Raw genomic sequence first — 27,819 nt, forward strand, 5'->3', positions numbered from 1 at the left:
GGCTTATTGTTAGGGAATATTTTACAGGTTTTAGTAGGCACAACTGACTCAACACAGACATTTACATAGTCTGAAACAACATCTGTGAGTTCATCAAGATCAGAGCTGCTGTCCTCAAATACCTCCCACATAGTACAGTCAAAACACCCCTGGAGACCAAATACCTCCCACATAGTACAGTCAAAACACCTCTGGAGACCAAATACCTCCCACATAGTACAGTCAAAACACCCCCGGAGACCAAATACCTCCCACATAGTACAGTCAAAACACCCCTGGAGACCAAATACCTCCCACATAGTACAGTCAAAACACCCCTGGAGACCAAATACCTCCCACATAGTACAGTCAAAACACCCCTGGAGACCAGATACCTCCCACATAGTACAGTCAAAACACCCTTGGAGACAAGTGATACTATTGTCCAGCAGCTGACAGTAGGTTGGCCGGCGGTAGACAACATTGTGGTCTCATGTCCCCAGGGGAGTTCTGGTGGTGGCAGAGAAAGCATTTGGTATTGTCCCATAACACAAATCAAGAGTCTTATTTTTACTAGTGGGACATTTCACATACTGGTGGTACGTGCGCAGGACCTTGTGCAAAGTACAGTTGTTAAAATCTCCTAAAATAAATGTGGGTACATGGGGGGAGATTCCAGTTTCTGTGACAGATAATAAATCATCTCTGATGCCTTTGTTATATTAGCTTTTGGTTGAATGTACACAACGGTAACAAACAACTGGGGGAACTCACGGGGCAGATAGTAGGGTGACAATGACACAGAAATCAGTTCAGTGTCGGGGGGGATGCAGAGTCTCTTTACACACAGTAACAACCAGCTGTTTGGGCTGTTTGTATGTATGTATGCCTGATATCAGATCTTTATCTCCCTCCCTGGAATCTAAGAATCTTAACCCTCTGAAGATTTCTCCACTTCCATTTGGTATGTGTTGCTGTAGGTCACGTTTCAGCTGTATTACATCCCTGTCAGTGATGCATTGGTTAAAAATAAATAGGTGGGTAAATGCTGATTGCCGTTCGCGGTGAATCAAGTAATGCTCCTACATTTTCAATACATTTTTCCATGCAAAAAACAAGATGCATAAACGTGTTCATGTGCACTTACCCTCCACTGCATTACCGATACCTGTTGAAGATGCATCTCCTGATGTTTCTGTTAATAATCAAACGATACTCCAATATTACAGTTATAATAAACCTGAGCTCATAGGGAAGACTTTCATTGCTTTATTATAATACAGATTGTGTACAAAGCCTTTATTCAGTCTCCAAAATCCTCATGTAATAATCAATCAGGGGTTTAGATGTTGGAAAGTGAGTTTGAACCCATTCACCTTAACCATCGTCTCTCCAATCACTATAAAAGTAAAGGGGAGGTTGAACCCGTTCAACTTAAACATTCATCTGTTCCTACTCCTGTACTCCATTATGTCGGCCCTAAAGAGGCTCACGCCCCAGGTGAGGAGGAGGAGAGGAGGAAAGAGACATGCGGGAGCTGAGGTATGAACTTCATCGCTAGCACAATAGACGTCTTATGTGGAAGATGAAAATAATATTAGTCACCGGCTAATGTGATTTGATGTTGGACTGTCGTTGGGAGTTGCTTGGACTCTTACTTACATCAAGGCCAAGGGGTATACTTATAGTAAAATGCAATATTACATTAATGTATTACTGACATTTACCATAATTGCTTGAATTAAAAAGAAAAAAACAACAATTATAGGCATTTCCGACCCACTATGGTAATGAAATGCTACACACAAGCAGAAGGAGAGTGGAACGTATAATGCTAAGTCTAGAAGCAGAACCTCCCTTCTGTTGGCAACTGGGTTCTGCTTTGAGCCTGATTATGTTCCCTGACAACATCATGCTGTATTCTATTCATCTCCATAACCCCACGACTCTGTCTGATCTGATTCTCACTCTGATGTCTTTCTCTGCTGCGCTGTATGCCACTGTATGATGTCACCGCCCTGCAAACTTTGAAAATCATCTTCTGTCTGTCGTGCAACAAAGTCCCACCATCTAGACATTCAATCGTCTCTCTCTGGACTTTCAAATGAGGCTCAGATGTCTTTAAATGCAGGAATTGAAAAAAGTTGAAGAATGTCACAGAACAATAAAATAGTCCTGATATTTAGATGAAATCAAATCCAATTTTATTGGTCACATGCGCCGAATACAACAGGTGTAGACCTTACAGTGAAATGCTTACTTACAAGCCCTTAACCAACAATGCAGTTTTAAGAAAAATAATAATAAATTATAACACATAATTAAAGAGCAGCAGTAAAATAACAATAGCAAGGCTATATACAGGGAGTACCGGTACAGAGTCAATGTGCGGGGGCACCGGTTAGTCAAGGTAATTGAGGTAATATATATATATATATATATATATACATACATGTAGGTAGAGTTATTAAAGTGACTTATGCATAGATAATAACAGAGTAGCAGCAGTGAAAGGGGGGGGGGGGGCAATGCAAATATTCTGGGCAGCCATTTGATTGACCCTTTAATTGTTTTGATTTATTTTCTCATTCCTTATGGCACCAATGAAACCGCCAATGAAACCGCCAATGAAACTGCCTTGCCAGAAACAGGTTTCACATTAATACCGTCAAATGACTCAGAATTGAAAACAGACTGAGTTTATTGAATTTTGTCAATGAGAATATTTGCTGGTTTTAATTAGAGGCAAAATTACATTTATTTAGACAACCATTTCACAAGGAGGCGCTTTGCCAGGTAATATAAGATTTGTTGCAAGATGTCTTGAATGCAATAATAATTTACAATATTTGATTTAGGTTTACTGATCTTATCAAAACTGTTTTATATGGTCTATTGTCTTTTGGAGGTTTATTTTGGAGTAACGATATAGGAGTAATAATGGTATGCAGCGTGTCATTGTAAATAATCACTGTCTCCCCTATTTATGCTAAACAACAACCCTGTTATATTGTTCCTCTGAGAATCATGTACGTTTCTTAAACATGTTTGTATTGCATGTAAGGTGTCATTATCATTTGTAATGTATTAGCAGAGCAAGGACCATACAATACAATACTCTGCTCTTGGTATTCATCAGTAGCAGTTATGCCATGTTAAACAAGACCCTACTACAAAATGCATCCCACATAGGGGGAAGTAAAGGGGGAGTTTGTCAGGAGCTGTTTGTATAACCCAGTGACAGAGATAACCCACTAAGTTCTGCTGTCTGTCACAGAGGCGTCATGCCCTAATGGGGCACAGGGGCATGTGCCCCCTCCGATTGTTCATGTTGTTTCTCTGTAATACTACTAGCCACCTAGCAACTTTAGCTAGCCCAGATAGGTTCCCAATCTCCCAACCTCTTAACGAGCTACCAAGAAGCCATTTCAAGCTATCAATCATTAGAACAGCTAGCTTGTCTAACAACATGTAAATGCCAAAATAAAGGAAACACTAACATAAAGTGTCTTTCTTTTTATTTATTTAACTAGGCAAGTCAGTTAAGAACGAATTGTTATTTACAATGACGGCCTAGGAACAGTGGGTTAACTGCCTTGTTCAGGGGTAGAATGACAGATTTTTACCTTGTCAGCTTGGGGATTTGATCTAGCAACCTTTCAGTTACAGGCCAAACACTCTAACCACTTAACTATCTGCCGTCGTAATAGGGCATTGGGCCACAACGAGCCAGAACAACTTCAGAGAACCTTGGCATAGATTATACAAGTGTCTGTAGCTCTATTGGATGTGACACCATTCTTTCACAAGAAGTTCAAACATCTGATGTTTTGTTCGTGGTGGTGGAAAACACTGTTTCAGGCACCACTCCAGAATCTCCCATAAGTGATCAATTGGGTTGAGATCGGATGACTGAGACCAGCTTGCATCGTTTGCATGCTCATTAAACCCTTACGACCACTCATGCCCTGTGGATGTGGGCATTGTCATCCCATGGGGACATAGCACCTGGCAACCAAACAATGGCCTGCGCAGCATTTTTTTTTACATGACCTTGTTATGCATGATGGGATGTTAATTAGTTAATTAACTCAGGAACCACACCTGTGTGGAAGAACTGTATTTTAATATACTTTGTATCCCTCATATACTCAAGTGATTCCATTATTTTTGCAGTTACCTGTATGTTAGCTGGCATGCCTGCTGGCAAGTTTGGTGGACTTTAGAAAAGCAAGATATAATTAAATATACTGAATAAGACCGCCATTCCTTTCAATCTTTTACCCAGATTTTTTCAGAGATGCAGAGAAACATATGATTTTTTTTTTTTTTATGAACACCCATCAGGAGGATACAGACAGCTCAAGAGGTATGCTTAGATATGCAGAAAAAATATACATATAATTAAGCATACTGATTATGGCTCTAGATTGCTGTTTCAGGTGTTTAAAAAAATGCTAAATTGTCCAACTGCTGGTCGGGGGAGTAGCCCACCTCCGAACCACCCCCCCAGCCATCTGCACATACTTTGTGTCCCCTCAGATTTTTGGGGTGCATGACGCCCGTGGCTGGTCACACAATGCAGCTGTTTTCTCTCCCAAACCCACCCACTTAACTTGAGCAGGTTCAAAGGTTTGATTTATAAATAAGTCCTGCCAATGCATTATTCATAGAATGGCAGCCTATTTATATATATGGTATGTGTGCAGAAGCAACTACCAGGCCCATGGAATAATACTAGCTAACATTATGAATATGTTGATATTACGTGGAGGTGAACATTAGATGAAGATAGAATGTTGTTGGAAGGATTGTGGCCGTTTGGGATGTTATTGTGGAAGATGGAAGGTCTTATCAACCAATCAATCAAAATTATTTATAAAGCCCTTTTCACATCAGCCGATGTCACAAAGTGCTGTACAGAAACCCAGCCTAAAACCATAAACAGCAAGCACTGCACATACTGCAGATATAAAACATGTTTATTACTAGAGATCAACCAGATGGATGAATCAAACCAAGGGCGGTTGTTATGTGTAACAGTATAGCTTCCGTCCCTCTCCTCGCCCCTACCTGGGCTCGAACCAGGGACCCTCTGCACACATCTACAACTGCCTTCCACGAAGCATCGTTACCCATCACTCCACAAAAGCCACGACCCTTGCAGAGCAAGGGGAACAACTACTTCTAGGTCTCATAGCGAGTGACGTCACCAATTGAAACTAGCTAGCCATTTCACATCGGTTACATATGCATAAGTCATACTTTGCTTGACAGAGGGAAACAGCCTTCATAATTCAATGAAAGAATGTCATTTTACATCCAAATGCCTAACATCTTTCAGAAGCAGACTGGAATTTCCTACACTGGATCCCCATTGATCAAACGTCGTGGGCTGGGCAAGACGTTTTAAGCTTAAACCGTATCCTCACAGACACTAAACAGACAGACAGCCTAGACAGCCTTGTTGAAAACCTTCCACCTAGAATGACACTGATGTTCATGAGGAGCATATTCATTTTTTGGGGCACATTTTTTAAATTAATATTTGAGTGGCTACAAATTAGAAGGGTTTCAAAGCGTGTCTTGGAGTGAATCAGAAGCTATCGGCGGTGTAAGTCATTGTCTATTTATTAACTGTGGTTCTGTCACTTTCTACACATTGTCATTCATTAAGGAATGACACAAATATTTTCATTTTCAAACTCATAAATCTTCTGTACTTCAGAGACATCTGTTCTAAAGTCTGAGGTGTCTTCAGTTTGGTTATGTTGGTTGAGATAAACAATCTTCAATATGCTATGGTCAAATCCCATGGTTTAGGATCTACACATTGTCCTGTCCTCTGAAGGGGATTGTAGGAAGTAGGAAAACATCCTGTAGCTTATAAGAAAACAGTACTGTGGTTTGACTTCTGATCTTTATAAGCCTATTTGAAAGTTATTCGTAACGTGTTGCCCATAGTACACTGCATAACATGGCAATTAAGAGATAATGCATAACCAAGCAATGATTGTGGTGATACAGTAAACTCAATTTAATTATTATTTTTCTACCCTATAGTCTTTGGCATTGGTGTATCTTTTTGGTTGGACAAAATGACTATCTGCTACGATCGTCCCTAAGAAACAGTGTATGGGATTTCCTGGATCTCTAAGCCTTAACAAGCAGGCCTCCCATAACAGTTGGAACTCTGGAGATTTTGTGCAGATAAAAGATATCTGAAAGACAACAAAAGCAAACATGCTCTTCATTTGTGAAGGATTATACTAATGCAACTATTTTTTCAGACGTGGTCTCCTCTATCCAGATTCACTTAATTACCCAGCATGACGTACTGTTGGTATACCAATACAATGCTTGTTTTACAGCGAAGCATGCATTTATGCAAAAAATATCTCAACATATGGAACATATCTACATTTAGAAATCACGTAGATTATTCATGATGTTAAAAAGTATAGTAGTGACTCACAAGCCCAGACCTTTGACTTGCAAATGTGGTTAATCGGGATCTAGGAAACACTCTTCTCTTGGAGGTCAACTGAGTAATGTACTTTAGCATAAGATTTTCCTTAATCCAGCAGGCCATGAAATATTTAAGTCATTAACATTTTTATGATCACACATCTTGCTATTATGGCTAAGGCTGCATGTCATCCAAGTAACCCTGTCCACCATTGAAAATATAAGGTTCTACCTGAAATCAGAGGAGAAAAAAGTACCCAATTGTCATACTTGAGTTAAAGTACAGATACCTTAATAGAAAATGGCTTAATTAAAAGTGAAATTCACCCAGTACCACTGCCTGAAATCTTCATCTGCACTACTGGACCAAAATGGAATCCTCTTTAGACAATCATGAAGCCACTAAACAGTCTTAACCCCAGAGCACTCCCCACATCAGAAAGCTATTTGAAGTCATGTTGCATGAGCTGTTAGCACCAGGAAACATTTGTAGAGAGGGTGCATAGTCATGCCCACTTCCTTTGGGACCAGGCCATTTAGCCAGTTGGCTGCTCATCAAAACAAGCAAAACAACTCACCTTCCAGTAACATAAACCACCCAATCAGGCTACAGAATGCAAACAGTCCACATTAAACACTGTAAAAAAAATAGTGGAGACAGGAATGTGTTTCTGCGAAATGGCAGCCAGCGCAAATCGGAGGAAACTTGTGGTAGTGGGGGAAAATGCATAGTTGTAATTTGACTCCAAGACCCAAGGGGATATTAAAGTTTTCTTGAGACTTAAATCTTACAAGAAAACACTATGGAATGCTCAAAGCTGGCACTAGCATCTAACCAGAAGAACAACAACTCTAACAACAAATATGTTGAAATCAATGCAGCAAACTCTCAGTCTATGGGTTACTTCCTGTGTGACCAAAATCGCACAACTGCACTATATATAGAAAAGGTTGTGGATATACAAGTTAGTGGATTTGGCTATTTCAGCCACACCCATTGACAAGTGTATACAATCAACAAGCAATCTCCATAGACGAACATTGGCAGTAGAATGGCCTTACTGAAGAGCTCAGTGACTTTCACAACCTCACTGAACGGGACCGCTCAGTGCTGAAGTGCGCAGCGCATAAAAATCTTCTGTCCCCGGCTGCAACACTTACTATCGAGTTCCAAACTGCCTCTGGAAGCAACGTCAGCACAATAACTGTTTGTCAGGAGCTACATGAAATGGGTTTAAATGGCCGAGCAGCCACACACAAGCCTAAGATCACCATGCGCAATGCCAAGCATTGGCTGGAGTGGTGTAAAGCTCGCCGCCAATGGACTATGGAGCAGTGGAAATGCGTTCTCTGGAGTGATGAATCACCCTTCACCATCTGGCAGTCCGGCGGACGAATCTGGTTTTGGCGGATGCCTGGAGAACGCTACATGCCCCAATGCATACTGCCAAATGTAAAGTTTGGTGGAGGAGGAATAATGTTCTGGGGCTGCTTTTCATGGTTTAGGCTTCTAAGTTCCAGTGAAGGGAAATCTTACCGCTACAGCATACATTGACATTCTAGACGATTCTGTGCTTCCAACTTTGTGGCAACAGTTTGGGGAAGACCCTTTCCTGTTTCAGCATGACAATTCCCTCATACACAAATCGAGGTCCATACAGAAATGGTTTGTCGAGATCAGTGTGGAAGAACTTGACTGGCCTGCACAGAGCCCTGACCTCAACCCCATTGAATACCTTTGGGATGAATTGGAACGCCACCCCAGGCCACAGCAGCCCAGACATGCCCTAAGCCTAGGAGGCAGTAGTAATGGAATCAGCTGAAACACTTAGGAGATGTAATGAATTGTAAAAGCTTGCCTTGAATGAATACCATCTGCCTAATTGCACTGACCCTATGTCTGCTTGCTTTGGCTTAACACAGGCTCGTACCCAGAGGTTACATTTAGGGTGGAGTCCCAAACCACCTGCAATGTTTGCTTTAGAGATCTGGGGGTTGTGTATGGGTGAAAGACAATGACTGAGGATGTTTACATTCACATGGACTTAGACAACACTGGTGTCTCGGGACTAATCCATTGGGTCTTTCTGACTGGTATATATGCCTTGTCTCCACTGACCAGTTCTCAATGGCTTATGTGGATTGGATAATGTGAGTATTGTCATTGTCCTGCGAGAACTGTTGGAGCTAGAGACATAATCATTTTGCTGGGTCACTCATTTTGGGGTCACTTAGAAATGTCCTTGTTTTTGAAAAAAAAGCACATTTTTGTCCATTAAAACAACATCAAATTGATAAGAAATACAGTGTAGACATTGTTAATGTTGTCAAATCAAGTCAAATCAAATCAAATGTATTTATATAGCCCTTCGTACATCAGCTGATATTTCAAAGTGCTGTACAGAAACCCAGCCTAAAACCCCAAACAGCAAGCAATGCAGGTGTAGATGCACGGTGGCTAGGAAGAACTCCCTAGAAAGGCCAAAACCTAGGAAGAAACCTAGAGAGGAACCAGGCTATGAGGGGTGGCCAGTCCTCTTCTGGCTGTGCCGGGTGGAGATTATTAACAGAACATGGCCAAGATGTTCAAATGTTCATAAATGACCATTATGGTCAATAATAATCACATTAGTTGTCGAGGTTGCACCTCAGGAGTAAATGTCAGTTGGCTTTTCCTAGGGCTCAGGTCCTCCGAGAGAGAGAAAGAAAAAGAGAAAGATAGAATTAGAGAGAGCATACTTAAATTCACACAGGACACCAGATAAGACAGGAGAAGTAATCCAGATATAACAGACTGACCCTAGCCCCCCGACACATAAACTACTGCAGCATAAATACTGGAGGCTGAAACAGGAGAGGTCAGGAGACACTGTGGCCCCATCCGATGATACCCCAGGACAAGGCCAAACAGGAAGGATATAACCCCACCCACTTTGCCAAAGCACAGCCCCCACACCACTAGAGGGATATCTTCAACCACCAACCTACCATCCTGAGACAAGGCCGAGTATAGCCCACAAAGATTTCCGCCACGACACAACCCAAGGGGGGGGGGGTGCCAACCCAGACAGGAAGATCACATCAGTGACTCAACCCACTCCCCTCCTAGGGACAGCATGAAAGAGCACCAGTAAGCCAGTGACTCAGCCCCTGTAATAGGGTTAGAGGCAGAGAATCCCGTTGGAAAGAGGGGAACTGGCCAGGCAGAGACAGCAAGGGCGGTTCGTTGCTCCAGAGCCTTTCCGTTCACCTTCACACTCCTGGGTCAGACTACACTCAATCATATGACCCACTGAAGAGATGAGTCTTCAGTAAAGACTTAAAGGTTGAGACCGATTTTGCATCTCTCACATGGTTAGGCAGACCATTCGATAAAAATGGAGCTCTATAGGAGAAAGTCCTGGCTCCAGCTGTTTGCTTAGAAATTCTAGGGACAATTAGGAGGCCTGCGTCTTATGACCGTAGCGTACGTGTAGGTATGTACAGCAGGACCATATCAGAGAGGTTAGGTAGGAGCAAGCCCATGTAATGCTTTGTAGGTTAGCAGTAAAACCTTGAAATCAGCCCTTGCCTTAACAGGAAGCCAATGTAGGGAGGCTAGCCCTGGAGTAATATGATACATTTTTGGGGTTCTAGTCAAGATTCTAGCAGCCGTATTCAGCACTAACTGAAGTTTATTTGGTGCTTTATCTGGGTAGCCGGAAAGTAGATCATTGCAGTAGTCTAACCTAGAAGTAACAAAAGCATGGATAAATTTTTCTGCGTAATTTTTGGACAGACATTTTCTGATTTTTGCAATGTTACGTAGATGGAAAAAAGCTGTCTTTGAAACAGTCTTGATATGTTTGTCAATAGAGAGATCAGGGTCCAGAGTAGCACCGAGGTCCTTCACAGTTTTATTTGAGATGACTGTACATCCATTAAGATTAATTGTCATATTCAACAGAAGATCTCGTTGTTTCTTGGGACCTAGAACAAGCATCTCGGTTTTGTCCGAGTTTAAAAGTAGAAAGTTTGCAGCCATCCACTTCCTTATGTCTGAAACACACGCTTCTAGCGAGGGCAATTTTGGGGCTTCACCATGTTTCATTGAAATGTACAGCTGTGTGTCATCCGCATAGCAGTGAAAGTTAACATTATGTTTTTGAATGACATCCCCAAGTGGTAAAATATAGAGTGAAAACAATAGTGGTGCTAAAACGGAACCTTGAGGAACACCGAAATTTACAGTTGATTTGTCAGAGGACAAACCATTCACAGAGACAAACTGATATCTTTCCGACAGATAAGATCTAAACCAGGCCAGAAGTTGTCCGTGACCAATTTGGGTTTCCAATCTCTCCAAAAGAATGTGGTGATTGATGGTATCAAAAGCAGCACTAAGGTCTAGGAGCACGAGGACAGATGCAAAGCCTCGGTCTGATGCCATTTAAAGGTCATTTTTACCACCTTCACAAGTGCAGTCTCAGTGCTATGATACGATCTAAAACCATACTGCTGCGCAACAGCCTCTTCTAAAATTTTTGATAGGAATGGGAGATTCGATATAGGCCGATAGTTTTTTATATTTTCTGGGTCAAGGTTTGGCTTTTTCAAGAGAGGCTTTATTACTGCCACTTTTAGTGAGTTTGGTACACATCCGGTGGATAGAGAGCTGTTTATTATGTTCAACATAGGAGGGCCAAGCACAGGAAGCAGCTCTTTCAGTAGTTTAGTTGGAATAGGGTCCAGTATGCAGCTTGCAGGTTTAGAGGCCATGATTATTTTCATCATTGTGGCAAGAGATATAGTACTAAAACACTTGAGTGTCTCTCTTGATCCTAGGTCCTGGCAGAGTTGTGCAGACTCAGGACTACTGAGCTTTGAAGGAATACGCAGATTTAAAGAGGAGTCCATAATTTTCCTCAAAGAAGTTCATGAATTTATTACTACTGAAGTGAAAGCCATCCTCTCTTGGGGAATGCTGCTTTTTAGTTAGCTTTGCGACAGTATCAAAAAGGAATTTCAGATTGTTCTTATTTTCCTCAATTAAGTTGGAAAAATATGATGATCGAGTAGCAGTTAGGGCTCTTCGATACTATCACGGTACTGTCTTTCCAAGCTAGTCAGAAGGCTTCCAGTTTGGTGTGGCGCCATTTCGTTCCAATTTTCTGGAAGCTTGCTTCAGAGTTCGGGTATTTTCTGTATACCAGGGAGCTAGTTTCTTATGAGAAATGTTTTTAGTTTTTAGGGGTGGAACTGCATCTAGGGTATTGCACAAGGTTAAATTGAGTTCCTAAGTTAGGTGGTTAACTGATTTTTGTCCTCTGACGTCCTTGGGTAGACAGAGGGAGTCTGGAAGGACATCAAGGAATCTTTGTGTTGTCTGTGATTTATAGCACAACTTTTGATGTTCCTTGGTTGAGGTCTGAGCAGATTATTTGTTGCAATTGCAAACATAATAAAATGGTGGTCCGATAGTCCAGGATTATGAGGAAAAACATTAAGATCCACAACATTTATTCCATGGGTGTAATGGTACGAGGCGCTGCTATGTAACGCATCAGGCTATGCCTGCGCACCGGGGACACCGTGCGCCTCACGGCATAACACGGTGTCTGCCCGTTCCACCCCTCTCCATGGTAAGCACGGGGAGTTGGCTCAGGTCTCCTACCTGACTTAGCCACACTCCCCGTGTGCCCCCCCCAAGAAATGTTTGGGGCTGCCTCTCGTCCCAGCCGCGCTGCCGTGCTGCCTCCTCATACCACCACCGCTCAGCTTTCGCTGCCTTCAGCTCTGCCTTGGGGCGGCAATATTCTCCCGGCTGTACCCAGGGTCCCTTGCCATCCAAGATCTCCTCCCACGTCCAGGAGTCTTGAACCCGCTGCTCCTGGGTACCACGCTGCTTGGTCCGGTTGTGGTGGGTGATTCTGTAATGGTTGTCTGTAGGTATTTTTAAAAGTTAATAATCGATCAAATTGAAGATGGGTCTATCTGTTTTCAATAGAGGACGAGAGGAAACTAACGCTACTTTTCAAGTCTTGGCCAACTCTCAACAGAGTTACCCTTTTCCAGGATGGCCCTAGTTCTTCATTGCACAAATGAATAACCTCAACCAAATTCCAAAGACTGGTGACATCCAGTGGAAGCGGTAGGAGCTGAAAACAAGTTCATAAGAAATATTGTTTGCCAATGAAAACTCAGTGAACAGACAGTCCTCAGAGTGTTTTCTATCCATATCTACTAATAATATGCATTTCTTATATTCTTGGCATGAGTAGCAGGAAGTTGAAATTGGGCACGCTATTTAGCCAAAAGTGAAAATGCTGCCCCCTATACCTTAAGAAGTTAACAAACCTCCAAACGAGCTTCAATGCCATACAACACTCCTTCTGTGGCCTCCAACTGCTTTTAACATCTTAAGGATTAGCCCCTTTTTTAAAATTTTACATTTATTTAACTAGGCAAATCAGTTTAGAACAAATTCTTATTTTCAATGACGGCCTAGGAAGAGTGGATTAACTGCCTTGTTCCGGGGCAAAACGACAGACTTTTACCTTGTCGGCTCGGGGATTCTATCTTGCAATCTTTCGGTTAATAGTCCAACGCTCTAACCACTAGGCTACCTGCCACCCCACGTTCCTTTCACATTTCCAAAAACTATTAGTATTTCCTATCAAATGGTACCAAGAGAGGGCAAGTAGTTTATGGAAATGTGAAAGGAATGTAGTAGAATATAATTGTTATGGTGAGTGAATGAGGACCCAAAAGCGAACTAACTTAAACAGAGCTTCTTTAATAACCAAACATAGGTAGGCTCAGATAGACCGGCAGATTCCGACAGGACAGGACAAGGTTACAGCAAACATGACGATAGTCTGGCTCAGGCATGAAACACAACAAACAAGAATCCGACAAGGACAGGAACAGAAACAGAGAGAGATATAGGGACCTAATCAGAGGGAAAAAGGGAACAGGTGGGAAACGGGGTGAATGGGTAGTTAGAGGAGACAAGGAACAGCTGGGGGAAAGCGGGGGAGAAAAGGTAACCTAACAACGACCAGCAGAGGGAGACAGGGTGAAGGGAAAGGACAGAGACAAGACACAACATGACAGTACATGACAGTACCCCCCCACTCACCGAGCGCCTCCTGGCGCACTCGAGGAGGAAACCTGGCGGCAACGGAGGAAATCCTCGATCAGCGCACGGTCCAGCACGTCCCGAGAGGGAACCCAACTCCTCTCCTCAGGACCGTACCCCTCCCAATCTACGAGGTACTGGTGACCACGGCCCCGAGGACGCATGTCCAAAATTCTACGGACCCTGTAGATGGGTGCGCCCTCGACAAGGATGGGGGGGGGGGGGGAGACGAGCGGAGGCGCGAAGGACGGGCTTGATGCAGGAGACATGGAAGACCGGGTGGACGCGACGAAGGTATCGCGGAAGAAGAAGTCGAACTGCGACAGGATTAATGACCCGAGAAATACGGAACGGACCAATGAACCGCGGGGTCAACTTGCGAGAAGCCGTCTTAAGGGGAAGGTTCTGAGTGGAGAGCCAAACTCTCTGACCGCGACAATATCTAGGACTCTTAGTTCTACGCTTATTAGCAGCCCTCACAGTCTGCGTCCTATAACGGCAAAGTGCAGACCTGACCCTCTTCCAGGTGCGCTCGCAACGTTGGACAAAAGCCTGAGCGGAGGGGACGCTGGACTCGGCGAACTGAGATGAGAACAGCGGAGGCTGGTACCCGAGGCTACTCTGAAAAGGAGATAGCCCGGTCGCAGACGAAGGAAGCGAGTTGTGGGCGTATTCTGCCCAGGGGAGCTGTTCTGACCAAGACGCAGGGTTACGAAAAGAAAGACTGCGTAAGATGCGACCAATAGTCTGATTGGCCCGTTCTGCTTGACCGTTAGACTGGGGGTGAAAGCCGGAAGAGAGACTGACGGAAGCCCCAATCAAACGGCAAAACTCCCTCCAAAATTGAGACGTGAATTGCGGACCTCTGTCCGAAACGACGTCTGACGGAAGGCCATGAATTCTGAAAACATTCTCGATGATGATTTGTGCCGTCTCTTTAGCAGAAGGAAGCTTAGCAAGGGGAATGAAATGAGCCGCCTTAGAGAACCTATCGACAACCGTAAGAATAACAGTCTTCCCCGCTGACGAAGGCAGTCCGGTGACAAAATCTAAGGCGATGTGAGACCACGGTCGAGAGGGAATAGGAAGCGGCCTGAGACGGCCGGCAGGAGGAGAGTTACCGGACTTAGTCTGCGCGCAGACCGAACAAGCAGCCACGAAACGACGCGTGTCATGCTCCCGGGTGGGCCACCAAAAACGCTGGCGAATGGAAGCAAGCGTACCCCGAACGCCAGGGTGGCCGGCTAACTTGGCAGAGTGAGCCCACTGAAGAACGGCCAGACGAGTAGGAACGGGAACGAAAAGAAGGTTCCTAGGACAAGCGCGCGGCGACGGAGTGTGAGTGAGCGCTTGTTTTACCTGCCTCTCAATTCCCCAGACAGTCAACCCGACAACACGCCCCTCAGGGAGAATCCCCTCGGGGTCAGTGGAGGCTACTGAAGAACTGAAGAGACGAGACAAAGCATCAGGCTTGGTGTTCTTAGAGCCCGGACGATAAGAAATCACGAACTCGAAACGAGCGAAAAACAGCGCCCAACGCGCCTGACGCGCATTAAGTCGTTTGGCAGAACGGATGTACTCAAGGTTCCTATGGTCAGTCCAAACGACAAAAGGAACGGTCGCCCCCTCCAACCACTGTCGCCATTCGCCTAGGGCTAACCGGATGGCGAGCAGTTCGCGGTTACCCACATCATAGTTACGTTCCGACGGCGACAGGCGATGAGAAAAATACGCGCATGGGTGGACCTTGTCGTCAGAGAGGGAGCGCTGAGAAAGGATGGCTCCCACGCCCACCTCTGACGCGTCAACCTCGACAACGAACTGTCTAGAGACGTCAGGTGTAACAAGGATAGGAGCGGATGTAAAACGATTCTTGAGGAGATCAAAAGCTCCCTGGGCGGAAACGGACCACTTAAAGCACGTCTTGACAGAAGTAAGGGCTGTGAGAGGAGCTGCCACCTGACCGAAATTACGGATGAAACGACGATAGAAGTTCGCGAAGCCGAGAAAGCGCTGCAGCTCGACGCGTGACTTAGGGACGGGCCAATCAATGACAGCTTGGACCTTCGCGGGATCCATCTTAATGCCTTCAGCGGAAATAACAGAACCGAGAAATGTGACGGAGGAGGCATGAAAAGTGCACTTCTCAGCCTTCACAAAAAGACAATTCTCTAAAAGGCGCTGGAGGACACGTCGAACGTGCTGAACATGAATCTGGAGTGACGGTGAAAAAATCAGGATATCGTCAAGGTAAACGAAAACAAAGATGTTCAGCATGTCTCTCAGGACATCATTGACTAATGCCTGAAAGACAGCTGGAGCGTTAGCGAGGCCGAAAGGAAGAACCCGGTATTCAAAGTGCCCTAACGGAGTGTTAAACGCCGTCTTCCACTCGTCCCCCTCCCTGATGCGCACGAGATGGTAAGCGTTACGAAGGTCCAACTTAGTGAAAAACCTGGCTCCCTGCAGGATCTCGAAGGCTGAAGACATAAGAGGAAGCGGATAACGATTCTTCACTGTTATGTCATTCAGCCCTCGATAATCTATGCAGGGGCGCAGAGACCCGTCCTTCTTCTTGACAAAAAAAACCCCCGCTCCGGCGGGAGAGGAGGAGGGGACTATGGTACCGGCGTCAAGAGCTACAGACAAATAATCTTCGAGAGCCTTACGTTCGGGAGCCGACAGAGAGTATAGTCTACCCCGGGGGGGGGGTGGTTCCCGGAAGGAGATCAATACTACAATCATACGACCGGTGTGGAGGAAGAGAGGTGGCCCTGGACCGACTGAACACCGTGCGCAGATCGTGATATTCCTCCGGCACCCCTGTCAAATCACCAGGCTCCTCCTGTGAAGAAGAGACAGAGGAAACAGGAGGGATAGCAGACATTAAACATTTCACATGACAAGAGACGTTCCAGGAGAGGATAGAATTACTAGACCAATTAATGGAAGGATTATGACAAACTAGCCAGGGATGGCCCAAAACAACAGGTGTAAAAGGTGAACGAAAAATTAAAAAAGAAATGGTTTCACTATGATTACCAGAAACAGTGAGGGTTAAAGGTAGCGTCTCACGCTGAATCCTGGGGAGAGGACTACCATCCAGGGCGAACAAGGCCGTGGGCTCCTTTAACTGTCTGAGAGGAATGTCATGTTCCCGAGCCCAGGTCTCGTCCATAAAACAGCCCTCCGCCCCAGAGTCTATTAAGGCACTGCAGGAAGCTGACGAACCGGTCCAGCGTAGATGGACCGACAAGGTAGTGCAGGATCTTGAAGGAGAGACAGGAGTAGTAGCGCTCACCAGTAGCCCTCCGCTTACTGACGAGCTCTGGCCTTTTACTGGACATGAAGTGACAAAATGACCAGCGGAACCGCAATAGAGACAGAGGCGGTTGGTGATTCTCCGTTCCCTCTCCTTAGTCGAGATGCGGATACCTCCCAGCTGCATGGGCTCAGCACCCGAGCCGGCAGAGGAAGATGGTAGTGATGCGGAGAGGGAGGCGACGGAGAGCGCGAGCTCCTTTCCACGAGCTCGGTGACGAAGATCAACCCGTCGCTCAATGCGAATAGCGAGTTCAATCAAGGAATCCACGCTGGAAGGAACCTCCCGGGAGAGAATCTCATCCTTTACCTCTGCGCGGAAACCCTCCAGAAGACGAGCGAGCAAGGCCGGCTCGTTCCAGCCACTGGAGACAGCAAGAGTGCGAAACTCAATAGAGTAGTCTGTTATGGATCGATTGCCTTGACATAGGGAAGACAGGGCCCTGGAAGCCTCCTCCCCAAAAACAGATCGATCAAAAACCCGTATCATCTCCTCCTTAAAGTCTTGATACTGGTTAGTACACTCAGCCCTTGCCTCCCAGATTGCCGTGCCCCACTCACGAGCCCGTCCAATAAGGAGAGATATGACGTAGGCGACACGAGCAGTGCTCCTGGAGTAAGTGTTGGGCTGGAGAGAAAACACAATATCACACTGGGTGAGGAACGAGCGGCATTCAGTGGGCTCCCCAGAGTAACACGGCGGGTTATTGATTCTGGGCTCCGGAGATTCGAAAGCCCTGGAAGTGGCCGGTGGATCGAGGTGGAGATGGTGAACCTGTTCTGTGAGGTTGGAGACTTGGGTGGCCAGGGTCTCAACGGCATGTCGAGCAGCAGACACTTCCTGCTCGTGTCTGCCTAGCATCGCTCCCTGGATCCCGACGGCTGAGTGGAGAGGATCCGAAGTCGCTGGGTCCATTCTTGGTCGGATTCTTCTGTTATGGTGAGTGAATGAGGACCCAAAAGCGAACTAACTTAAACAGAGCTTCTTTAATAACCAAACATAGGTAGGCTCAGATAGACCGGCAGATTCCGACAGGACAGGACAAGGTTACAGCAAACATGACGATAGTCTGGCTCAGGCATGAAACACAACAAACAAGAATCCGACAAGGACAGGAACAGAAACAGAGAGAGATATAGGGACCTAATCAGAGGGAAAAAGGGAACAGGTGGGAAACGGGGTGAATGGGTAGTTAGAGGAGACAAGGAACAGCTGGGGGAAAGCGGGGGAGAAAAGGTAACCTAACAACGACCAGCAGAGGGAGACAGGGTGAAGGGAAAGGACAGAGACAAGACACAACATGACAGTACATGACAATAATACAATAGATCTGGTAAAAGATAATACAAAGAACAAAAACAACCATTCTTTTGTACCATCATCTTTGAAATGCAAGAGAAAGACCATAATGTATTATTTCAGCCCAGGTGCAATTTAGATTTGGCCACTAGATGGCATCAGTCAATGTGCAAAGTTTTAGACTAATCCAATGAACCATTACATTTCTGTTAAAAATGTTGCATCAAGACTGCCCAAATGTGCCTAATTAATTTTTTAATGTTCAGAATTGTGTTCAAAATTGTGCACTCTCCTCAAACAATAGCATGGTATTCTTTCACTGTGATATCTACTGTAAATTGGACAGTGCAGTTAGATTAACAAGAATTTAAGCTTTCTGACAATATCAGATATGTCTATGTCCTGGGAAATGTTCTTGTTACTTACAACCTCATGCTAATCGCATTAACCTACATTAGCTCCTGTCCCGTGGAAGAGTCACCGATCCCAAAGAAGTCAAATGCTAGTAAAACTAAATGCATGCTCTTCAACCGATTGCTGCCCTCACCCGCCTGCCTGACTAGTATCACAACTCTGGACGGTTCTGACTTAGAATATTCTAAACTCTCCTTCCAGACTCAGATTAAGCATCTCCAATACAAAATTAAATCTAGAATCGGCTTCCTATTTCGCAACAAAGCCTCCTTCACTCATACTGCCAAACATACCCTCGTAAAACTGACTATCCTACCGATCCTTGACTTCGGTGATGTCATTTACAAAATAGCCTCCAACACACTACTCAGCAAATTGGATGTAGTCTATCACAGTGCCATCCATTATGCCACCAAACCCCCATATATTACCCACCACTGCAACTTGTATGCTCTCGTTGGCTGGCCCTCGCTACATATTCCTCACCAAACCCACTGGCTCCAGGTCATCTATGTCTTTGCTAGGTGAAGCCCTGCCTTATCTCAGCTCACTGGTCACCATAGCAACACCCATCCATAGCACATGCTCCAGCAGGTATATTTCACTGGTCATCCCCAAAGCCAACACCTCCTTTGGCTGCCTTTGCTTCCAGTTGTCTGCTGCCAATGACTGGAACGAATTGCAGAAATCTCTGAAGCTGGAGTCTTATATCTCCCTCTCTAACTTTAAGCATCAGCTGTCAGAGCAGCTTACTGTACCTGTACCTGTACCTGTCGACACAGCCCATCTGTAAATAGCACACCCAACTACCGCATCCCCATGTTGTTATTTTTTTAAATATTTTTTGGGGTCTTTTGCACCCCACTATCTCTACTTGCACATCTTCATCTGCACATCTATCACTCCAGTGTTAATGCTAAATTGTAATTATTTTTCCTCTTTGCCCTATTTATTGACTTACCTTCCTAATCTTACTACATTTGCACACACTGTATATATATTTTTCTATTGTGTTATTGACTGTACTATTGTTTATCCCTTGTGTAACTCTGTGTTGTTGTTTTTTGTCGCACTGCTTTGCTTTGTCTTGGCCAGGTTGCAGTTGTAAATGAGAACTTGTTCTCAACTGGTTAAATAAATTTGAAAATAAATCAATTCACTGTTAACTTTGAGACTGGTGTTTTGCACTGGTTGAACGGTTTCGCTGTTATTTCTCCCAGACACCTGTTCCCTAACCCTCCATTGTCCTGCATCTAGATTTACTGCTTGTGGATCTCCAGACAATGCTCCAGAAGCTTATAAGGTGAAAGACTTGTTTTTGTTTTTCCTCTCAAAGCGGCCTAGTGACCGTCTGTCCCTCCCTATCTCCCTTCTGTCTGGAGATGGATGGGGGGATGAAGGGAGGAGGGGCATGGGGGTTGACTTCTGACACAGTGCATCTGCTGCTTTCTCCCAGAGAAAGACGGTTCTCTCTCTTTCTGGAGTCAGTGTGCAAGCTAAAACTGTCAATCACCCCCTACCCCTCCCCCAATTCACCTTTAAGCCCTCCAGCATGGGCACCACCTCCTAAAGTTAACCCTGCAAAAACATTGAAATTAGAGCCTCAATTTGAATGCTTTGTTATGCGTATAAGAAACTTGACCAATCTTTGCCAAACACTGTGTGAATTGATAGTGCACAGAGGGTAGTAATGTTCTGTATAAGTCACATTTACAGCTTGGTTGGATTGGAGATAATTAGTTAATGACACTCTGTTGTCCCCAGGGAGCTGAAATGTTAAAGACTGGCTAACATAGCCAATACTCTATGAGCATAGACATAGAAAGAAACACACAATCTGCTCCCTATTCAGAACATGTGAACAGTGTTCTCAAAATAGAATATCTCCCTCACATTTCCCTGCCAATCACAGTCACTCTGCGTATTTAACTAATTAAGACAGAGCTGTGTTGTTTTTTCTACGGTAAGTGAGTCTCATTCAGAGACGTCACAGCAGTGATTAATGGCTCAATCTCAACCCGGCAGTGTGTTACATCTGTTGTCCTCACAGTTGGATAGAATGCAAGGCCCCAAAAGAACATGGAGGAAAAACACAACTCCAGGATATTGTTCACTTGGCATCAAATGGAAGATAACAGACTGGAACAGGGAGGTACTACCTGTACTTTTCCAATAAGAAACTAAAATGTCCTTTTTCCATTTTAAAATTATTTTCTTTTCCTGCCAATATAAACACAACCCAAGCTTCCAAATGGCAGCCAGTGGAGGATGGGGTAGCTAGATAGATATATAAACAGCCCCATCCAGCCTGGTGGGGTAATAACTTACTACCAGGGAGCAGTTTGGAACCAGGGGCTTCTTCTCTTCTCCAGGAACTTCTGACTGCCTACCTTCCCTGCTATGTGAGCCAGAGAAGCCAGTCAAGTGCACCATCAAGCCAGGCGCAATGACCAATAAACCTGCCCGGTCTAATTCCACACAGACAGGGACAGGGGGGTGAGCATGAATGAGACATGAAAGGATTTTAATGGCATGAGTCAGGAATAAATCTCATTAAATACAGGGTTTTATGTGAGGATGACATTATTGGATCTGGCATGAAGCCCACAAGCCCGAGTGAGGTGTTTTTTTCTTGTCGGAAGAATGTGTGTGAATTCTACTTGGTTATTAATTCTTAGACAAAATGTAATTGTCTTGATCACGTTCAGGACCGCTGAATCCAATCTGAAGTGCATGTAAGCAAGAAAATAAGGGGCCACCACCGTGGCAGTCGAGCCCTAGCAGTGTCTTTGTATATCACCAGTCAGGAGCCAGTCAATAACTGTTATCAGCGTCAGTTGATTTCCATTGGATTGGGAGTATGAGTGTAATTAGCAGCACCACACTCTATAGTGGAGTGATTGGTTCTGAAGCACTGAAGTACCCGTGTTCCCTGTGAAATCTGATGACCTTATTTGACCTTACCCATGAGAAATAAACTAGTGTATACCATGTCATGGTAAAATACAGCTGAACGTAGTTCAGTGACAGGAGACACTGGTTTTATCACAGATTCAATGTCTCTTCCCCCCATAAGTCAAGTGAATAGGAGACAGGATTTATATATTCTTCCTCTTCAGGCAAAAAGGTGTGGCTCTCACAAAGGTCAATACTGTACATCCTTGGGTGAAAATAAAAGGCAATCCATCAAAAACGATGAAATATGAAGAGCTAGACATGCATTTTTGTGACTGAACACCTTGTAATTAACATCCAGAAAACCAGTAATACCCTATGAACTAGGGACCAAACCGTCTGTAAAAATGTAGCTTTATGTATTTGTGTTTCACAAAGGCGCCTCCTATTGCTCTGTAAAGTGTTGAAATTGGTTTCAAAGAGGGTTTTTAGTTCCTACCCACTAGGCACAATCTCATTTGAACAACAAAATTATATGTGATGATGTTGAATCAAAGTGGAAAACTTATTGGATTTGCAATAAGTCATCAATGTAGGTGAATTTCATAGGGGAATTTGTGTTTTCTTCACCCAACTCTTAACCTAAATCCAATGACATGGTAAATGTATTTGTTCATTTCACGTTGAATTCACATTACTTGACAACTCAACCAAAATGAAATCCAAACTAAATGTTGAAATGACGTCTGTGCCCATTGGGTAGTGTTATAAACGCATGTTACTATTTCACATGACGTTGTCTCGGGGGTGGTGTGTGTCATATAGTCTGAGGTCATGGCTTTCAGCCACTTTTATTATTAGAGGGGTGTTCAGATTCTTATCAAGTTAATCAGGTTAGGTGTCTCTTTCCTATCCAGACAATGATGTCATATTTTGGTTGACCAACGGGCAGGAAACCACACAAAACCCAATCTTCTCACCATTATAATCCAATTAGACATTGGAGTGCCTGTGGGGAAAAAAACTAAAGATATCTCCAGGTTTCTGACTGAAATCCTATCAATATCGTTCAGTGAGTGTAGTAGGTTGCCTGGGCCTGTGAAGTTAATGTGTTTACAGGGCAGGCAGGCCGGCCAACCTGGTCCTGGCTGTGTGTCCAGGCTCCTGTCCTGAGCCATCTGCCATCTGCTCCTCTCTTTGGGAAGTTGGATGACAGTCTTTGTTTCTTTATCCTGATTCAGGCTCAGACCATATAATGGAAACTAGCAAGATAAACACAACCGCAGAATGAAAGACAAGAAGTAACATATCGCCTCTGTATTTGCATTTATGAAAAGGTTTTGTTTACACACGCACACACGCCTACCCACAATGTTTTTTTTGTCAGGAACAAGTAAAAGATAGGTCCCAGTATGACATACTATTTGACTGAGGCTGGCTCATATCGAGGAAATCATGAGCTGACCTCATTCACACACTTGATGGCGAGTAGATACTTTAAACAAAAAGAACAGAAGGAATGGAGATACATGAGAGCTCTACCATCATCATCATCATCATCACCATCATCATCATCGAGAGCGGGAGAGAGGGGGGGGGGGTGGTCACTTGCTTACTGGAGGGGGAAATAAAGTGAAATCTTCAGCGCTTTCTAAAAATACAATCATTCCCAGAAGCTCTTTACAATTACATTTCCATGTCTTGTATATTTCATGATAAATATTTCATCAACATCTCTCTTTTGCCTCTACTTGGCTCCTGTTCCTTCTGTGTCTCTATTGCTTTGCATTGGGGGGAAACAATGAACCAAACAGATGTAATGAGTGCAGTGACCTACAACATTGGTCCTGTTAGAGCTACACATTCTGAGCAGGCTTTTGTTCCAGCCCAGCAGTAAAACACCTGATTCAAATAATGATGATGTTGATTCTTGATGTTGAAGTGATTTCGAAATGAGGTGTTTTAGTTTTGGATCTCAAAAAAAGTATGTAGTTTACAAATAGCTCTCCAGTACTGTGATGTTGTGAAAACACACACACAATTGGCCATCCAAATGACTTTGACCTTGTGCTTGTAAACAGCCTTCCACTCCTTTACTCTAGTCTGCAGCAAGGGTCAAGCTCAAATAGAGTGGAAATAATTTATCCAAAGAGTGTGTATGTGTGTCAGGACCTTGGCTGACCTTTGGAGCACTCATAATCCTCACATATTTAGGGTCAAATTTAGAACAGCAGAAAACACTTAGTGAACTGCCTCAGCTTATAAAATATTGATAGAGAGAAAAATAATATAAAACATGTATTCAGTATGCAACGTCAACCTTTAGGTTTCCACAGTCTGCCTGGGGTGAGCTTTGATGCCTTGTAAGTTACCCTTCACTGCCAGCCATTTGTACGGAGACGGGGTGTATTTTTTGATATTCTATGTTCATATATAGACTCCCTCCCGCTGGGGGAATCATGCACACTATCAATAGGCCTACCTGTATTTAATTGGTTTGATTAATTAAGGGCTGTTGGTTGAGACCATCCAATTCAACTAGAAGCCAAAACACTGTACAGGTGGATGCTTCAGTATATGGAGACTATATGTTATATTTATCAGGTTTTATAGTTACAGTCAAACTACTTTGATTCACTTAACTCTCCACCTTTTGTCTTTCAACCTTTTTCACTCAATGCTCCTCTCTGTTACTAAGGTCTAGATTCAATCACATCAAGTGTTAACCGACAATAGCAGACATTTTGGTGGGATCGGTGAGCAGCTGCTCTTGCGATCATTGTCATGAAGCCACACCTGCCCCACTCACACTAGAAGTTCAGAACGAGAAAGTGTAGGCTATATAGATATAATAACGCTCACATTGAAAAACCATTAAACGTAATAATGACAATTTCTATAATCCTAATTGCGGTGTAGATTACATCTACACCGTTTGAACTTGTAAACAAGGCTGCATGTTAATGTGACTCTGTGCAGCCAAAGGCAATGGACGCTTTAGATGTAATGACAAGAGACACTTACGGATTTGACAGCTCTAATGCAGTTCCACCTCTGACACTGCCAAAAACAACTGCTATGTGGATGTTGGCTAAGCGATTCTGATTGAATTGAGCCCTAAACAAGTATAGTGAATAACTAATAAAGAAATATGATTTTATATCATCTCCATTTGAGAGTTTTCTACATAATAGTGAAGACATCAAAACTATGAAATAACATATATGGAATCATGTAGTAACCCAAAAAGTGTGAAACAAATCAAAATATATTTTATATTTTATATTCTTCAAAGTAGCCACCCTTTGATATGATGACAGCTTTGCGCACTCTTGGCATTCTCTCAACCAGCTTCACATGGAATGCTTTTCCAACAGTCTTGAAGGAGTTCCCACACATGCTGAGCACTTGTTGGCTGCATTTCCTTCACTCTGCGACATTTCCTTCACTCACAAACCATCTCATTTGGGTTGACGTTGGGTGATTGTGGAAGCCAGGTCATTTGATGCAGCACTCCATCACTCTCCTTCTTGGTCAAATAGCCATTACACAGCCTGGAGGTGTGTTTTGTCCTGTTGAAAAACAAATGGTTGTCCCACTAAGTGCAAACCTAATGGAATGGCTTATCACTGTCAAATGCTGTGGTAGCCATGCTGGTTAAGTGGGCCTTGATTTGTAAATAAATCACAGACAGTGTCAACAGCAAAGCACCCCCCACACCATCACCCCTCCTCCTCCATGCTTCATGGTGGAAACTACACATGCGGAGATTTGGACTCATTAGACCAAAGGACAGATTTCCACCGGTCTAATTTCCATTGCTCGTGTTTCTTTACCCAAGCAAGTCTCTTCTATTATTGGTGTCCTTCGGGCTCCCGGGTGGCACAGCGGGTTAAGGCATTGCATCTCAGTGCAAGAGGCATCACTACAGTCCCTGGTTTGAATCCAAGCTGTAGCACATCTGGATGTGATTGAGAGTCCCATAGGGCGGCGCACAATTGTCCCAGCATTTTCCGGGTTTGGCACAGCAAGGCTGACATTGTAAATAAGAATTTGTTCTTAACTGCCTTGCCTAGTTAAATAAAATAAATAATAGTGGTTTATTTGCAGCAAATGACCATGAAGGCAGTCTCATCTGAACAGTTGATGTTGAGATGTGTCTGTAACTTGAACTCTGTGAAGCATTTATTTGGGATGCAATCTGAGGTACAGTTAACTCTAATGAACTTGTCCTCTGCAGCAGAGGTAACTCTGGTTTCTTCCTTTCTTGTGGCGGTCCTCGTGAGAGACAGTTTCATCATAGCGCTTGATGGTTTTTGCGACTGCACGTGAAGAAACGTTCAAAGCTCTTGAAATGTTCCGCATTGACAGACCTTCATGTCTTAAAGTAATGATTGACTGTCATTTCTCTTAGCTTATTTGAGCTGGTTTTGCCATAATATGGACTTGGTCTTTTACCAAATAGGGCTATCTTCTGTATACCAACCCTATTTGACACAACTGATTGGCTCAAATGGAAAGGAATTCCACAAATTAACTTTTAACAAGGCTCACCTGTTAATTGAAATGCATTCCAGGTGACTACCTCATGATGCTGGTTGAGAGAATGCCAAGAGTGCGCAAAGCTGTCATCAAGGCAAGGGTGGCTACTTTGAAGAATCTCAAATATAAAATATATTTAGATTTGTTTAACACTTTTTTGGATACTACATGATTCCATATGTGTTATTCCATAGCTTCGATGTCTTCACTATTATTCTACAATGTAGAAAATAGTAAAAAATAAAGAAAAACCCTTGAATGAGTAGGTGTGTCCAAACTTTTGACTGGTACTGTATGTGAACAGTAACATGTGTAAGAAGCTCAGAACCCTCACAACTAAACATCATAATCATATCAGCGTGCTAGTTAAAAACCAAATCAGCCAAAATCCCAGACAGGTCGGAACAGGATAGTGTAGAGGCCAATATCATTCATGCTTACAAAAAATGCTGTTCCAGCACCCTGGCTCTCACTGAAACTAATTGAGCACCCTCCCAATAACAAGGCCATAGTAAGAATAGGACTTGAGACCGGGTTCAAGAGAAAAAAATAGCAACTAATGAAGTAGCAGGGTGTAGAGTCCAGGCATTTCAGGAGAGCCATTTAATGAGGCCGGCAAGGCCAGGGCTCAAGCCATTCAACTCAAATTTTTATTTTGGAGATATGGAAAAAAATAATTAGCTACAATGCATTCGAAAAGTGCATTCCACATTTTGTTATGTGACAGCCTTATACTAAAATGGATTAAATTAATATTTTTCTTTAGTATAAGGCTGTCACATAACAAAATGTGGAATGCACTTTTCGAATGCTAATTATTTTTTTCCATATCTCCAAAATAAAATTTCAGACCCTTTGCTCAGTACTTTGTTGAAGCACCTTTGGCAGCTACAAGCATTGTAGCGTTGAAAAGGTGTCACTGATAATTGTTGCAAACTTCTACACAGAAGTTTGCTACACAGTATTATTATTATTTTTTTTTAATTTTTCTCCCCAATTTCGTAGTATCCAATTGTTGTAGTAGCTACTATCTTGTCTCATCGCTACAACTCCCGTACGGGTTCAGGAGAGACGAAGGTTGAAAGTCATGCGTCCTCCGATACACAACCAACCAAGCCGCTGCTTCTTTAACACAGCGCACATCCAACCCGGAAGCCAGCCGCACCAATGCACCTTGGTTAGCGTACACTGCGCCCAGCCCGCCACAGGAGTCGCTGGTGCGCGATGAGACAAGGACACCCCTACCGACCAAGCCCTCCCTAACCCGGGCGACGCTAGGCCAATTGTGCGTCGCCCCACGGACCTCCCGGTCGCGGCCGGTTACGACAGAGCCTGGGCGCGAACCCAGGGACTCTGATGGCACAGCTGGCGCTGCAGTACAGCGCCCTTAACCACTGCGCCACCCGGGAGGCCCTACTGAAGCATTCTTATCGTGCAAAGTGTTGATTCCCCCTCACATTCTTACATTATGCAACCTTCTGTCACTTTGTTTTCTGCAACAAGGGTTAATATGCTAAGTGGAAGGCTTTCATTGAAACAAGTTTCAATAAGTATTTCTTCGAACAGCACTTGAGGCTAAAAGCAACTAGATTTTTCTGATGTGACAAATGGAGGGTCAGACTCCAACCTATCTCCCAGCTCAGAGTCTATTCACTAGATTTGACATGTTAAGTGTTTTTTGTCCATCGTTTCCCCTCATTAAATCTCAGGGTCCGTGTGGTGAGGGAAGCAAGGTCATACAGGACATGGGTGCATTCAGTTAAAATAGGCTTAGTTATTT

Source organism: Oncorhynchus mykiss, chromosome 8 (genome assembly GCF_057628025.1).
Source record: "Oncorhynchus mykiss isolate SJ-2025 chromosome 8, ASM5762802v1, whole genome shotgun sequence".
Classification (NCBI taxonomy): domain Eukaryota; kingdom Metazoa; phylum Chordata; class Actinopteri; order Salmoniformes; family Salmonidae; genus Oncorhynchus; species Oncorhynchus mykiss.